The sequence below is a fragment of the Equus asinus genome, chromosome 6, assembly GCF_041296235.1.
Source record: "Equus asinus isolate D_3611 breed Donkey chromosome 6, EquAss-T2T_v2, whole genome shotgun sequence".
In the NCBI taxonomy this organism is placed as follows: Eukaryota; Metazoa; Chordata; class Mammalia; order Perissodactyla; family Equidae; genus Equus; species Equus asinus.
The window spans coordinates 61060049-61074898 of NC_091795.1; positions in this window are offsets into that span (position 1 = coordinate 61060049).

The following is a 14850-nucleotide window of genomic DNA, read 5'->3' on the forward strand; positions in this document are numbered from 1 at the left end:
CTACTACAAATAAATCAGATATGAACATTTGTGTTCAAGCCTTTATGTGGACATATGCTTTCTTTTTGGGAGGGGGTAAATATCAAGGAGTGGAATGTCTATTTCATATGGTAAGTGTACACTTAACTTTTTAAAAAATTGCCGAGCTATTTCCCAAAATGGTTACACCAGTATTGATGAGAGTTTTAGTTCCTCCGTATCCTCACCGACACTTGGTATAATCATTCCGTTAATTTTAACCATTCAGCAGGCATATAGTGGTATACCATTATGGTATATTAATTTGCCTTTCTCTAATGATATGTGATATTGAGATTCTTTTTCTGTGCTTATTGGCCATCTGTGCATCTTCTTTGGTGAACAATCTGTTCAAATAGTTTGCCCATTTTTTAATTGGGTTGTTTGGTTTTTTTATTATTGGTTTTGAGATTTTTTTAAATATTCTGCATTCAAGTCCTTTATCAGCTATGTTTTCCAAATGCTATTAAATCTGTGTGTGTGAAATGTGGTTGGCTGAGTGTCCCCAGTACAAACTCAACAGCTGAAAAACTGTACAAAAGGCTGATCTTTCTCGTGCAAGCAACCAAAGATAAAAAGAATTTTAAACCTATTAGTACTGAGAGAGCTGGTCTTATTTCTGAGTCCTATAGTAAAGCATTTTTCTGTAGCGTGGTGATTAAGAGCAGTTTCTGGAGCTGCTCTGCCTGAACTCAAATTCGCGAAGCTATATCCTAGCTGGGTGATCTTGTGTAAGCTTTTTTTAGCATCTCTATGCCTGTTTCGTAAAATGTGATAATACTAGTAGCTGTCTCATAGTGTTGTTGTAGGGGTTAAATGTATTTATGCACATAAAGCACACAGTGAATGCTCAATACATGTTTACTATGGTTTAATACATTCAATGTTATTATTCACTCATTCCTCCTACCTAAATCCTATCTGTTACAAGAGCTCATTTAGGATGGTCAGTCTCTCAGGCTGATTTCTTCCCATAGGAGGAATGCAATTCAGAGGCCATAGGCCTCATAGGAGGAAGAAATTATGCTCTTAAGGTTTGGGTCAAAGAAACAGTATGAATTAAGTAGAAATTTCTGGCTGCTGATCAGAAGCAGGGTATTTGGGCACAGAGGAAGGAAGAGTAGCACATTTTTATAGTCTGCCTTCCTTCAAGGCAGTTTATTTAAATTCATTAATTTGCTCCCACACCTGGATCCTGACACTATACTTAGTTTAACTTAAGAATCTCTAAAATGATAGTATGTCATTCAGAGTTGGCAAAGAATGCATAAATAGGGGCATTAACTTTTGTCTTAATAAGATTAAAACAGAAACTGTCCCAAAATATCTGCTGATGTATCCTTTTTCTCAAAAGAAGATTCTAAATTGGCCAATGGATGGTTTGCGGAAGCAATACTTTCAGGAACTTCACTTTCAGAGAATACGGTGATTTGCCTTGGTTTGAACCCAAATAAAAATGATTTTGGAACACTTCCCCCTCTGCTTCCCAAAAAAGGAGAAAGCATGAGAAGGGAATAATGGCTTTGAGGTGAGCTGGGCTGGGAGGAACATGGAGGGATATGAGAAGACATGAGTCCGACATTTGGGAAAACAGCAGGAAACACTTTCAACAGTCAAATGAGCTTTGTATTAGCATCAGAAAACCCTTAAGAGTATGTCATCCCCACAGGCTGTGAGTTGTGTGAGGGCTGAAGACCACGGCCATTTTATTCAGCATTTTATTTCCAGTGGCTACCACAGTGTTCGTGGTATAAGAGAAGCTCAATAAAGATATAAAATGTGCATTTTCAAAGGCTCAACTTCATTCCTTCCTCTCCAAAATGCAAAATTCCACTTACTAAGTTTCCTTCTCTTCCCAAATCTTGACAGATCAGATGAGGTCTGACTTTGGGCAGTTTCGTTTGCCCTGAAACAGCTACATCATTTCCTCTCCTGGACTAAACATTGTCATGGCTACAGCTTCTGCAATGACTTTTGGAACCCACCTGTTTACATATATTACCAGGGCTGTGACTGGTTAGGTAGATGATACCTAATCAGCATGCTCCGGATGAGGATGAGAACATTTAACCTTAGAATCTTCTTGACTTTTCCTTACCCTTTTTATTTCACTTCTTTTACTCCTATAAGACCAGTTACCTAGAGCAAGAGAAGCTCATGTTTAGACCTGGTGACTAGTGAAAAAGGAGCTGAGGCTGGTAGTGAGCTGCTCCTAACCCAGGCCAGAACAGCTGTCATTGGTAGAGCATAAAGGGGACCCACACCTTCTGGATAACTGTAGCTGTTTTTATAGCCAAAGGCTCAGGGGGTCTCAGCCTGTGTATGTGAGCACTGTTGATGATCTAAAAGCTCTCAACTACACCATGGCTTAGTATTACTTGCCATTCAGTGTTATCTTCACAGAGAGAGGGAGGGAAAGGAGCTACCACATGTGCAATACCTACTCTGTGTAAGGCACGATGTTACGTACTTTAAACAGACTTTACAAAGATTAAGCCACCCAGCAGTTCTATGAATGTTTTATTACCTACCATTTTATGTATGAAGAAATTGAGTTTTAGAGAAGTTAAGCAAGGAGCTCAAGGTCACATGGCAAATCAACTGGTAGATCTAGAATTCACATCCAGGTCTATCTAACTTTTTGACTCCATGACACTGTCACTTTTTACTAGATGACATCAATAAATACAAAGAGAGAGAACAAGGCACCCATAACTGTCAGTTATAGCTATGTCTCTTAACTGTTATTTGTAAGTCCATTAGCTTTATTTTTTTCCAATTAAAGTGCCATTTTTAAGGGACAGTAGAGAACACAGTTTGAAAAAGTGCCATTTTTTAAACATAACACAAGTATTATTTCTATAATTTATAACTTTTTTAAACCAGGGATTTATCAAAATCATTTTGCTTAAACCTTGATATATCTATATTAAATTCTGCACCACGGCAGATGGTGTAATTAAGGAATTTCAGGGCACACTTTGACATCCATTATCTGCACACATGTTCTCTGGATAGAGATAGACAGATAGTCGTGCACATCAAATTAAAATGATATGCTTATCCCTGCATGTGTACATTTAATGTAGCTTTATATATAACATGCATCTTCAAAATCTCCCTGAAATCCATTTGTGCATTTAAAATTTAGAGTAGGGGTTTGATAGAAGCAAGCCACAAGTTATATTTTAAAGAAAATTTACCAGTAGAACAATTACACTATTGTGGAAGAAATGATTTTATTTTAGATGGTGTAACAAACAAAACTGTGATTGTCACAAACATAAAAGTGAGCTATCCTCTGGCCAATAGATTTGACCTCCATGTCAGTTGTAAGAAGAAAATTTAATTTTATTCCAAACGCTGCTTGTGAATATTTTTTCTCATACTTATAAACTAATACTTTAAAGTGTGAAAACTTTACAGGACTGCTCCGAACTGAATTGTGTCCCTCTCTAAATTTATATGTTGAAGTCCTAATCCCTGGTGTGACTCTATTTGGAGATAAGGCCTACAAAGAGGCAATTAAGATTAAATGAGATCATAAGGGTGGGGTCCTGATCTGATAGAATTAGTGTCCTTAAAAGAGAGACACCAGAGAGCTCGCGCTCTCTCTGCCATGTGAGGACACAGTGAGGAGGCAGCCATTTGCAAACCAGGAAGCAGACCAAGGTGGCACGCTGATCTCACACGTCCAGCCTTCGCACTATGAGGAAATAAATTTCTGCTGTTTCAGCCACTTAGTCTATCACATTTTGTTATGGCAGCCTGAGCAGACGAAGACAAGGACTTTAGGAACATATTGCCTATCTCTAAAAATTCCTTACAAACGACAGTCCACTTTGGTTTCGCCTGGGAAAAAAGTCATAGAGACTATAGATAGATAGATAGATTGATAGATCAATAGATTTATCAATTGATCAATAGATGATCACACATTTCATTAAGGGCTTCAATGAGAATTTTAGAGACCAAAAATTTCTGATTATCATGATATCAAATGTGAATCAATCCCAAGTTACTGACCAAGATACAAACTCAGAAGTTACTCTCAAGTATTTGATGGAGGATACACCACTAGCTCACATTCTCCATAGGGCCATAATCACCAGTGGAAGTAGTATTTTCAGGAATTTAATGACCTGCTGAATTGGCTGAAACCCTGAGGTACAACCTCAGACCTTCTAAAAGGGGTTATTAACTGCCTGTAGTGCCTAACCTGAAAGTCATTATTGTTTTCAGAATTTGTAGACATATGAAAAAATAAAGTAAAAAAGTAATTACCTATTTTTGTGCTACGGGATGAAAGGGTCAGAAGCCAAATGAAATAATGGATGTGGCTATGCAGAACTGACAATATTGCAGGAAATAGTTCAAGAAAGCAGCAGATAAAAGATTCTTTGTAATTAACTTCCCACCCAGCTACAAAAATAATATCAGTGTTATGTCAACATATATGATGGGTCCCAATAATGAAATTATATATGTTGGACAAAGGGTAAAATTAATAAACACTGGTCTTGGGCCTCAACTTATAACTAGCAATCTATGTTAAATGGTTCCATTGGAAAGCTTCTTAAATGATATAGCAGGGTGCAGCATCCCTAAGGATGGGAGGAGTTTGTACAACTCTAAGTACATTGCTATATTTATATAATTATCAAATACTAGTGACTGTGCATTTGGTATATAATATATGACAATGTGAGAGTATTCTTTGTCTTCTATTTAGGCAGTTCTGAGAACAACCCATAAACAGCTTTCCCCAAGTCTCCCCTTTATTATCATCTATCATGCTTAGCTATTTTAATTTGACATTAGCTGCATCTTGCTGCCAAGGAGTGCATGGATAATTCCACGTTGACATTGCTAATTTCTAGGATGTAACTACAACGTTTGACACGATGCAGTCAGGCAGTAACCAAAAGCATATTTTCTGATCTCCCTCACAAAACCTCGATGGATATAAGCATCTTTTTTTCTTTAACTTGCACACCGTTATTTTTAGTCCATCAAACGTGAGAAAAGAGGTGAAATCTCAGTCATTAAAATGAGAAATGCCTAAAAAAACAAATAACTCAAGTTGGAAAAATATGGCAACACTTTCATTTATCAGCAAATATTTATTAAGAGCCTATATGTGCCAACAGCTGGGCTTTCCATACTCACTTCACACTATAGTAATTGCACACCTGATCCACTACAGACACTGTTTGTAAATATTATCTAAAAATGCTCAAAATTGAGCTACCCTCCCCCTTCTTTTTTCTCTTTGTCTCAATAAACATGGCAGAATTATGAAATAATCAGAAGAAACACAATCATTAGATAATTTCTGGTTTATATTGGAAAAAGCAATGGCTTAGGGACCATATGTCCTGTCACTTACCAGGTGCATGATCTCTGACAGGTCACTTATCAGATGACAACAAAACAATATCCTGTTTAATAATTCACAGTTGCTTTGAGATTCACATATGACGACTTACATGAATGTGGTTTGAAAGCTATCAAGGGCTTAATAAATGTTAGATCTTACCTTATTTGGAAAAGTATTAAATGAATATCAAGTTTACATAACTGAGTTTGTATATATCTGTTATTTATGATTATAAATAAATGTGTATAGCATATATAATGCAAATATGACAGTTTCTGTATTTCTTTTTTCAAAGGAATTTTGACATTCTTAAGTTCCTACCAATTTGAAGTTTTCTATAAAGACAGGGATGAATCATGCTTCTGTTTAATTAAAGGTAGCAGGTAATTCCTCTATATTATTACGATATTCTTTATAGTACCCAGCACTATGTTAGGTATTATCAATAATAATGGTATTATTGAATCCTCTTTTCTTTCTCTAAATGAACAGAGTAAAATAAACGTGTTTCTGCATTAAGGAAGTCACAATGTGAGTAGAGAAAATGGGTGTATATGAAAAATATTCATTGTATTAAAGGGTGTGTGGTAAAGCCCAATACTTCTGCAGAAATTCAGAAAAAAAAATCACTCAATTTTGGTGAGAATAACTGGAGAAATCTTCTTGAAGAATATGTTAGGAGTTAGGCTTGCTGCAGCGAAGTGTGGGGACAGAGCAGTTTAAGGAAGACAAGACTTTGAAAGGTAGGTGCAGTAGTGTTGTGAGAGACGGCTTGAAAAGAAGCTGATCTGGAAGCTGAGCGACCTACTAAGAAGTTCTTTTAATGGGGACCCGCCCTGAGGCCAAGTGGTTGGGTTCGCATGTCTGCTTCAGCAGCCCAGGGTTTCGCCGGTTCGAATCTTGGGAGCAGACATGGCACCGCTAGTTACCCATGCTGAGGTGGCATCCCATGTGCCATGACTAGAAGGACCCAAAACTAAAAATACACAACTTTGTACCATGGGGCTTTGGGAGAAAAAGTAAAAATAAAATCTTTAAAAAAGAAGTTCCTTTGATGGTCTAGAGATGAAGTGCTGAGATCTCAATTAGGGAAGAAGCCTTGAGAAAGAGTAGGAAACGATGAAACCAAATTCCCATAAGATTTAATAGAGGCAGTATTACCCAACTACTAGTTTTTCTCCCCACTGGCCTCTTTACTGTTAGTCAAACTTCCAAAATATATTCCATCTCGGAGCCTTTTGGCATATCGTTTTGTCAGCTTGGAAAAATTTTTTCCTATATGTTTCCATGCCTTTCTCCCTCATTATTTTCCTGGCTTGGCACTTCATCTATGAGGCCTTCTCTGACAATGCTTCTAAATTAGGACCACCCATAGCATTAATCACCATGTGATATTACAACATATGCCTATTTGTTTACATATATAATATCTGCTTATCAAACAGCATATGAACTGTATGAGAGTGGACAATTGGCCTATTTCATTCATTTTGAGGAGAGAGAAGCTTAGAGATGGTAGCAGGAAGGTGGAAATGTTGAATTGGGAATTGGTAAGGAAGCCAGGTCTAGGATGTAAATGAAGAGGTCATTTGCACAGGAGAAAGTGGTGAAACCATGAAAAGTAAGTTGTCTGAGAGAATTATATGTTCTTGAGAGCCATTCAAACTCTCTGAAACTCCATTCATTCCGTGATAAATGTAATGAGAGATTGACTAGTTCTTCAATGATAAATAGTAGTAAAGGTTCTTGGAGTCATCATTCTGAACATCAATGCCAATCACCAATGTTCTAGATAAAGCAGGTACAGCAGAATGAGTTTAGTATATATTGAGGCTAAGAAACAGCAGATTGTCGTGACTTGACAAATAAATAACATATTTTCATTTTCATAGGATTTACCTTTTTTCTCAAAAGTATGTTTTAAAAAGTCTAGGTATTTGAGACTATGGTTACTGAGTTACAGCTGTACTATAATTAAGATGATGAAAGAGAATAATTTAGATTAAATCTTGAATATTCTGTAGGTTTCATAGAAGCAATATAGGTTGCATTTTTGGGGGTGCTAAACATAATAGCCTGAGCTTTGGAACAGTCAGAGAGAGAAAATATAAAAGAGAAAAATTTTAAATTGTTGTCAGATCGCAGTTAATATCTACCATTTTGATGCTTAAAACAGTTGGACTCAGCCCTCACCATGGCCAGTATCCCTTGCTCCTCTGCTGTGAGTTTTTGCTACTTTGTCCATATGTCATTCTTAAACACTTAATCAAATATGTATTCCCAAAATCAAGGTACTTGGACCATATGGTTGATGGTTTATCCAGAACTACTAATTTATTTACTTAATTTTTTTATATGTGTATGGCAGAGGCGGCTGTGTTACCAATTGACTAAAAAGGATAGACAGATGGTAAAAGCCAGATGAAACACAAAGGTTAATATATTCATGACCATGATTCCTCATGTGGCTGAACACAAATCCAGACAGGCATTCCTGCTAAGTAATCTGAAGTTGGAGACTTTCCACTACCCCTTCTAAAATTATTCTTATTTGATTGTCTCCATTTTCTCCCATTCATGACCCTTCCACTCCAATCAGTCTGGTCCCCTCACCATCTGCTGATTGTTCCTGATGTATCCCTGACTTTTTGTTTTTGCCACCACCTTCGCTTGAGACGCCATCCCTTGACATCTTCACTGATCCAGATGTGACCATCTTCCAAGACCAAGTTCAGGCTGTAGATCTATTAAGTCCTTCTCTGACCATCCTGGCCCATTATCAGTCTTTCCTTCTTGTAGACACTATAGTGCTCATTGTCTCTCTATATGTCATTTAGTAATTGTATTATTTCTTTTATACAGTTAACTTTTTTATTCCCAGGTTTTCTCTTTGCAAAAAGATTTCATTATTTTGTATTCTGTCTTTCACATCCCTTCATACCACTATATGCCTAGTTGTTCATCTTGCACACAGCTGATATTCAATAAATATTTGTTGATTGATGGAAAATATAGTTAGCAGTATTTATTTCTAATGGAAGCAAACTCATGTTTAAGGGAATGCAATGATTTCTTCTTAAACAAAGTACCATAATGTGAACACTGTTAACTGTGGCCCCAGGGGCTGCAGTTTTGTATTGTATTATTTTTCTGTTTAAAAATTAATAATCTTGTACCATAGCTGCTGCCTTTTAAAATTTACTGGCATTGATTGGAGTCCTTCTGGGCTGTGATGGATGGCTTTGATTTAGGGCTTGGCGTTACACTAGCAGTTGAGGTAGAAACATTGTGAAGACTTTGTCAATAGGTCCAAAGACTGAGAATATAAATAATACATTAATATTGTAATTTTCATCTTCAGAAAAAATAAGGACGTATTAACAATGACCATAGGGATCTCAGAAACTGGTCTGCATTCATTTAAACAAAGAAGGCATTTTAGGGGACATAGACTTGCAGTGCAAGAATCCAAAATCAGTGTTCCTGAACACACATTCTTAAGTATATTTTGTATGCTAAATAAAGTCTATTTAGTGTACATACTAAAGTGTATTTGTTATATTTGCTAAATATGAAATGCAGAAGAATTTGTCAGACATCTTTTTACCTGCTTTCCTTTGCAGTCCCTTCCTCCCTAGTCCTATTTTTTGGATCTATTACTCCAAGCTCCCAGTGCCCTCTGGGGCCTGCTCTCTCCCCTTACAGATGATGGTGTTTCCTCTTCTCTCCATACCTAACTCCACACACTGAGGGCAGCCACTCTTTCCAACAGTTGCCAGTTTGATCTCTTCCAACACGGGGCTACCTCAGCCAGCAGCCATATTCACAGACTCTCTGTGCTATACCTCCCAGGAATATTTGTGTTTATTTTCCATAATTCAGAGGCTACTTGATAAGCTATTTTTGAATTACGGAGTAAGAGGAGAGAATTTATGGAGATTCCCAATCTTCCCTTTAAGCCACCATCTAGTATTCGTTGGAAATAAGGATATGCCTGATCATAAACTAAGGATAAAAACATTTTTAACATATGTTCACTTAGCTAATGATAAGCAAACACAGGATCCATCACTACATTCAACATTTTCAAAGGATTCAGTCTGCAATTCTCGAACAATGTCATGTTTTAAACAAGAATGCCTGAGCTCTTGACCCAAATGACACTAGATTTTCTGTTATATTAACTCACTGCATTTAAATTCATTAAAATTCTCTCAAAATTAAATTTTAAAAATTAAAATTTTCTCTATACCAGTGACTTTTATTTTTTGAACTCAATATCATTTCTTTTCAGCCCTGTTAATTTTTGAGGCTTATGAAAATTTACCATCTCTAGAACCCAGTGCATCTCTTTACTACATATCTGAAAATCCATTGTCTTGGTAATACTTTTTTATTCCTGTTTTCTGTGACATTGACAGCTCCGTGCTGAACTACCATGAACCACCAGTTGGCTGATTCTCACTGTTTCCTTCTCTCTATCCCTATTGCTTGTCTATTTACCCCTCTTACCAAGGAAGAAAAAAGAGGAGAGAAATTGTCAAAATAAATATTTCACATGCCATAACATCAGACGAAGGGTATGGCATTGGAGATGACTTGGTGGAATGAAATTGCCATAGAATTTGGACTTTGGAATACTTATTTCTGTGCTTTACAACCTTTAGATAAGGGTTATAACCTTCCAGTGGTTCAGGCAGAAAATTTCCCAAACGGGAAGGAATCTCCTAGAAATCTTTTATTTCAACAAGATTGTCTGATTCTGTCTTGACTACCACCTCAGTAAAACTTGCAGATACTTTTTCTAGTGGCTTTCTAGCCCCACTCCAAGTAGAATGAAACAGTCATGCATCAGTAAGCTAAAGAATCAGGACCTATGGAACGTTTTTGGTAAGACTGGCAATACATACTGTTACCGAACCTGAAGTGAGTTCACTCACCCGTTGCGCAGCAAGCCAATCTCTGACACCGGGGGTGGTGGAAGAAAGTAGGAAGTTTATTTTTGCTCAACGCTGAGCAAGGAGAGAGGGCAGCTAACGCTGAAATCCCAAACTCCCCGAAAATCTGAAAGGAAGGGTTTTAGGTAGGGGAGGGGGAGCATATGGCCTTGCTGGTCGGAGCTTTCCCACCAGCCTGTCTTTGGCCTTGAGACACTTGCGGACAGGAGGGAGCTCATGACCTTGCTGGTCAGCAGCTTTCCCACCAGCCCATATCTCTTTGCGGGAGGAGATAGTCCAGGTGCTTGGCCTTGACGGTGTCTGTCTCCATGGAGGATAGTGGATTCTGGAGCCAGGAAGCCAGAGAGTAAGCAGGGAATGAGTGTTTTGGTTTTAACCCCATATATGCTGGGTTTAATGTGGAGAAACTGATATCAGGGTCGGTATCAGTACTGCTGTCCATCTTTTACTCCTGTATTGAGAACTTATCCACTGCATCACTCTACAGCCATATTGAAAACATGACTTTTGCTTTTAGACGCTACAGAAAGATTTCACAATTAAGCATTATAGCTTTTTGTCCCTGGAAAATAATTTAATTTGTTGAAAAATTAAAAATTAAAACCTGTGACAATCAATTTTTAATGTCCATTAGAACAATTAATGGCATAATATCATCCTATAAACATGGGTGGAAAATAAAGTGATTTAAGATGACTATTGAGCCATTTCTTTTTTTAGAGAACATATAAGTAAGCCTTTATTCATCAGACATTCATCCATAGTTACCACTGCATATAGTCTGGCATCTATTTCATGTTGTTTCTAAGACTACCGCAAATAAACATCTACTCTGAAGAAAAATTTTTTCAAATACAAAATTTAATATTTATCTTAAATTGTTTGGACCTAATGCAAATACTATGTCTTACATATTGGATTATTTTGAAAACAAAATAGAAAGAACACATACGAACAATAACAAAAAAATCTCTTTGCATATACTTATTTTTAAATTATCTGTAGTACATGATGAAGTTCTATGCAGACTGAATAAAACCTTAATAATGGTCATGAGTCAGAACCTTCTCAATTTTCTAGGGTGGTTTTGACTGAAAGCCAATAAAGCAAATAAATCCAGATTGAGAGGGAAGCAGCGGAAATGGTAGAGGGAGCGGTCTGGTATTGATGTAAAACCTTATCACTGATTCATGACAGTCCAGGGTTTTTTTTAAATGTACAATCTTCTATATTTTCTACAGGGCATAAGTATTAACTGAAATTGTTATTTAAAATTTGTGAAACTCTATATAACAACAGTAAATCTCGAGGTAAATATCAAACAAAAGAAGTGGTGGACAACATTTCTATGCCAAGAGGAATGATCAAGTTGGCCTCCATAAAATCACTGATCCTTGCACCCTGTGCCAACATGTCTTTTAAAATATTTAATTGGAAATGTAATATATGCATTCACAGAAGTGGGTAAACATATATTTACAGAAGAGAATCAAATGAAAAGTAAAATTCTCTCTTTTTTAGCTCCTGTTCTCTCTTTTTCCTCTTTTAATCATGTTTGCTTTTAATTCTTCTGTTATTAGTTTTCCTTGATTTAACACCTCTGAATACCCTATTGATTCTCATCTATAAAGTATGATGAATTGAGCACAGATACCCTCTCACTCTCTTCACCTCTTTCTCCAACTTATCTTACTTTTCATTCTTCTCATGTTTATACTCAAAATGTTCAATAATTTTCTGAACACTCCATTTCTGGATCCACTACATTTACTCTCTATCTGTTGGATTCCCACATTGTAAAATGAGAAAAATGACCGCATCTACATCTCTATACCTTCCCTTCCTTACCTCCTGACTCTGTTAGCTGTGTCATTTTATATTGCCAAATTCTCCCCTGTAAACATATCAAAGTCTTCTGTGTGTCTTTAGTTTTATTCTAAATCTTGAATGCCATTTATTAGAATGTATGATATGATTGTGTAAGGATTATTAATTGTAAAACCACATAGTGTCACTGGATCTGTAGGGAAAAAAATATCATCTTATGTCTCTAAATCTGTGCCAAGCAACAAGAATATTCCAAGCATCAAGACCCAGTGGATTCTCTTCCTCAATGCTCCAAAAAATTGCTCAAAATAGTTGAACACTATCATTTGTTTTATGCAAAGAACATGATTTCACCACATTGCCACATTTTGCAAAAATTTTAGTTGCCTATCTTTCCTATTTTTTGGTAGAAGAGATATTAAGATCTTCCACTTCTTCAGTAACTAGAAGCCACTTTATTCTTGAAGACATTCCTCACTCTAACTTAAATTAACGCTTTCTGGGTTTTCTGAACAACTACAATCCTGAGGGTCATCGAACCCCTAGGTTACTTCCACTGTTTGTTAAATCCCGTGTATTTCTTGGATTCTTCTTTCATTTTGTTGCTGTATTTTCTTACGTTTTTCTCTTTGTTTTTAAGAAATGGGTGCACAGAAGCTAAACTTTTCAGATTTTACAGATATGAAAATATCTTTTTGTCTTAAATTTATTGATAGCTTTTTCGGCTCAAAGTAATTTCTGGGTTCAAAATCACTTTCACTCAGAAGTTCTTATTAACATCAAGTAAGAAATCTGATTTAACTCAGAACCTAATCCTTTCATTGGCAACATATATGCTCATTGTAAGCCTTTAATGCCATCTCTATCCTTGATACTCATTATCATCTGTCTAGCTGTGGGTCTTTTTTCTCTCCACATATACAATTCGTGACTAAAAGAAGAATCTGTCAGGCAAGACTGTGTTCTGAAGCTGGGTGTGCCACTTATTAATTGTGGAAACTTGTGTAAGTTACAAATTGAATCACATTTCACTTTATTCAATCATAAAATAATAAGAGCATTTAACCCATATTTAGATGGCTCTGGTCAACTACCTGGTATATGAAACTTTTCCTAAGGTCTCGTACTGGAGTGGCCTCTTGAAACCTCTCATTTTATAAGCTCGGGGCAGAGATGTTAAGTGACCGACTTAAGGACTCACAGCTTCTTAGTGACAGAGCCGGTGCTAGAACCCAAGTCTTCTGACTCATAACAGAATATAATTATATTTATAAATTTATATTACAAGTAGGTAATCATATTTCTAGCAAAGGTCATAAGCATGAGGATAACTAACGTTGTTTGATCTCTTAGCATAGGCCAGGCCCAGTACTAAGTATTATACATCCATTTTTTTTATTCAATTCTTACAATAATCCTATGAAACAGGCAGTATTATTATTCCCATTATACAGGTAAGTACACCGGCAGTTTGTGTGCCATGATAATTATGATTTCAGCCAAGATCAAAGCTTAATTAAGAGATGGTCGTAATTCAGAATAAAACCCTAGTTTTTCTTAACATACAGGGAGAAGGGAGCACTAAAAAGAAACAATTATACAAGTTTGAAATTTATATTTTATTCTCACTTATGTTTGTCATGACAACTCCCTGGGCTGTCATGCCATGAGCTAAAATTGAAGTTGAAAAATGCCTTTGGTGATCACATTAAAAAAAAAATTACTTCTCTTCCTGATTTTATTTGTATTTAGATGAAGAGACAGAAGACTCGGCTTAGTGCTTAACGTTGCTAACCTGGGTGTCCAGGTGTTCCTATTCCTATTGACATTCCTGCTTATTTTCTTATCTGTGAGTTCCCAAGACCGTCTTCCCAAGAACACTTCCCAAGATTCTTAGGTCAGAAGAAGATTTCCAATGAGGAAGATGCGCAATTGTGGATGAACACTGTTGTAACCTGGCATCTGGAGAGTCGTGAATGCCAGCCTGCATGTGTCAGGGGTCCAGGAAAGAAATGGCTAAATGCAGTCATTCCAAAGAAATCAACAGATTGTCTCAACCACCTCCACTGCCTTCCACGATTCTCTTTATTTGGATGCTTTTTATCTGGCTTGACTATGTTTTTCCTTTAAATTGGCAGTCTGAGCATTTTGTGGGGAGAAGAGGCAGGAGAGGGAATATGACTTGAAATATGGTTGTGGGTGTTTTTTAACAAGTTCTCTAAAAACCTTAAAAAAGACCTTTTAAAAAAATCTCTGTGAATTACCTTCTTTTGCTTAAAAAATATAGAATGCTCAATGTTCCACACTAGTTCATGAGACGCACCCTTAGGGGTAGAGAAAAGTGATCTCATTTTTAGGCACCCAACCAGAACAGAATAATTTATTTCTTTAAAAAGAAACTTCTACTACTAAAGTGAAAAGTATGAAAATACACGGAACATATACATTAGCCAAATTAACACAAGGATAACGATTATTAGTTTTTTTAACATATACCTTTACCTATATAAACTGCTTTAGAGGAAAATCCATCATAATTTCAAAATGACACCTTTAATCTTTTCAAATTTATTTTTTTAGCTGTCCTTTACTTTTCTTCCAACAACACTGGGAAATTGTCATTTTGAAAGTTAATTCGAAAACATCTCCAAGTTGTAAACCATGGGA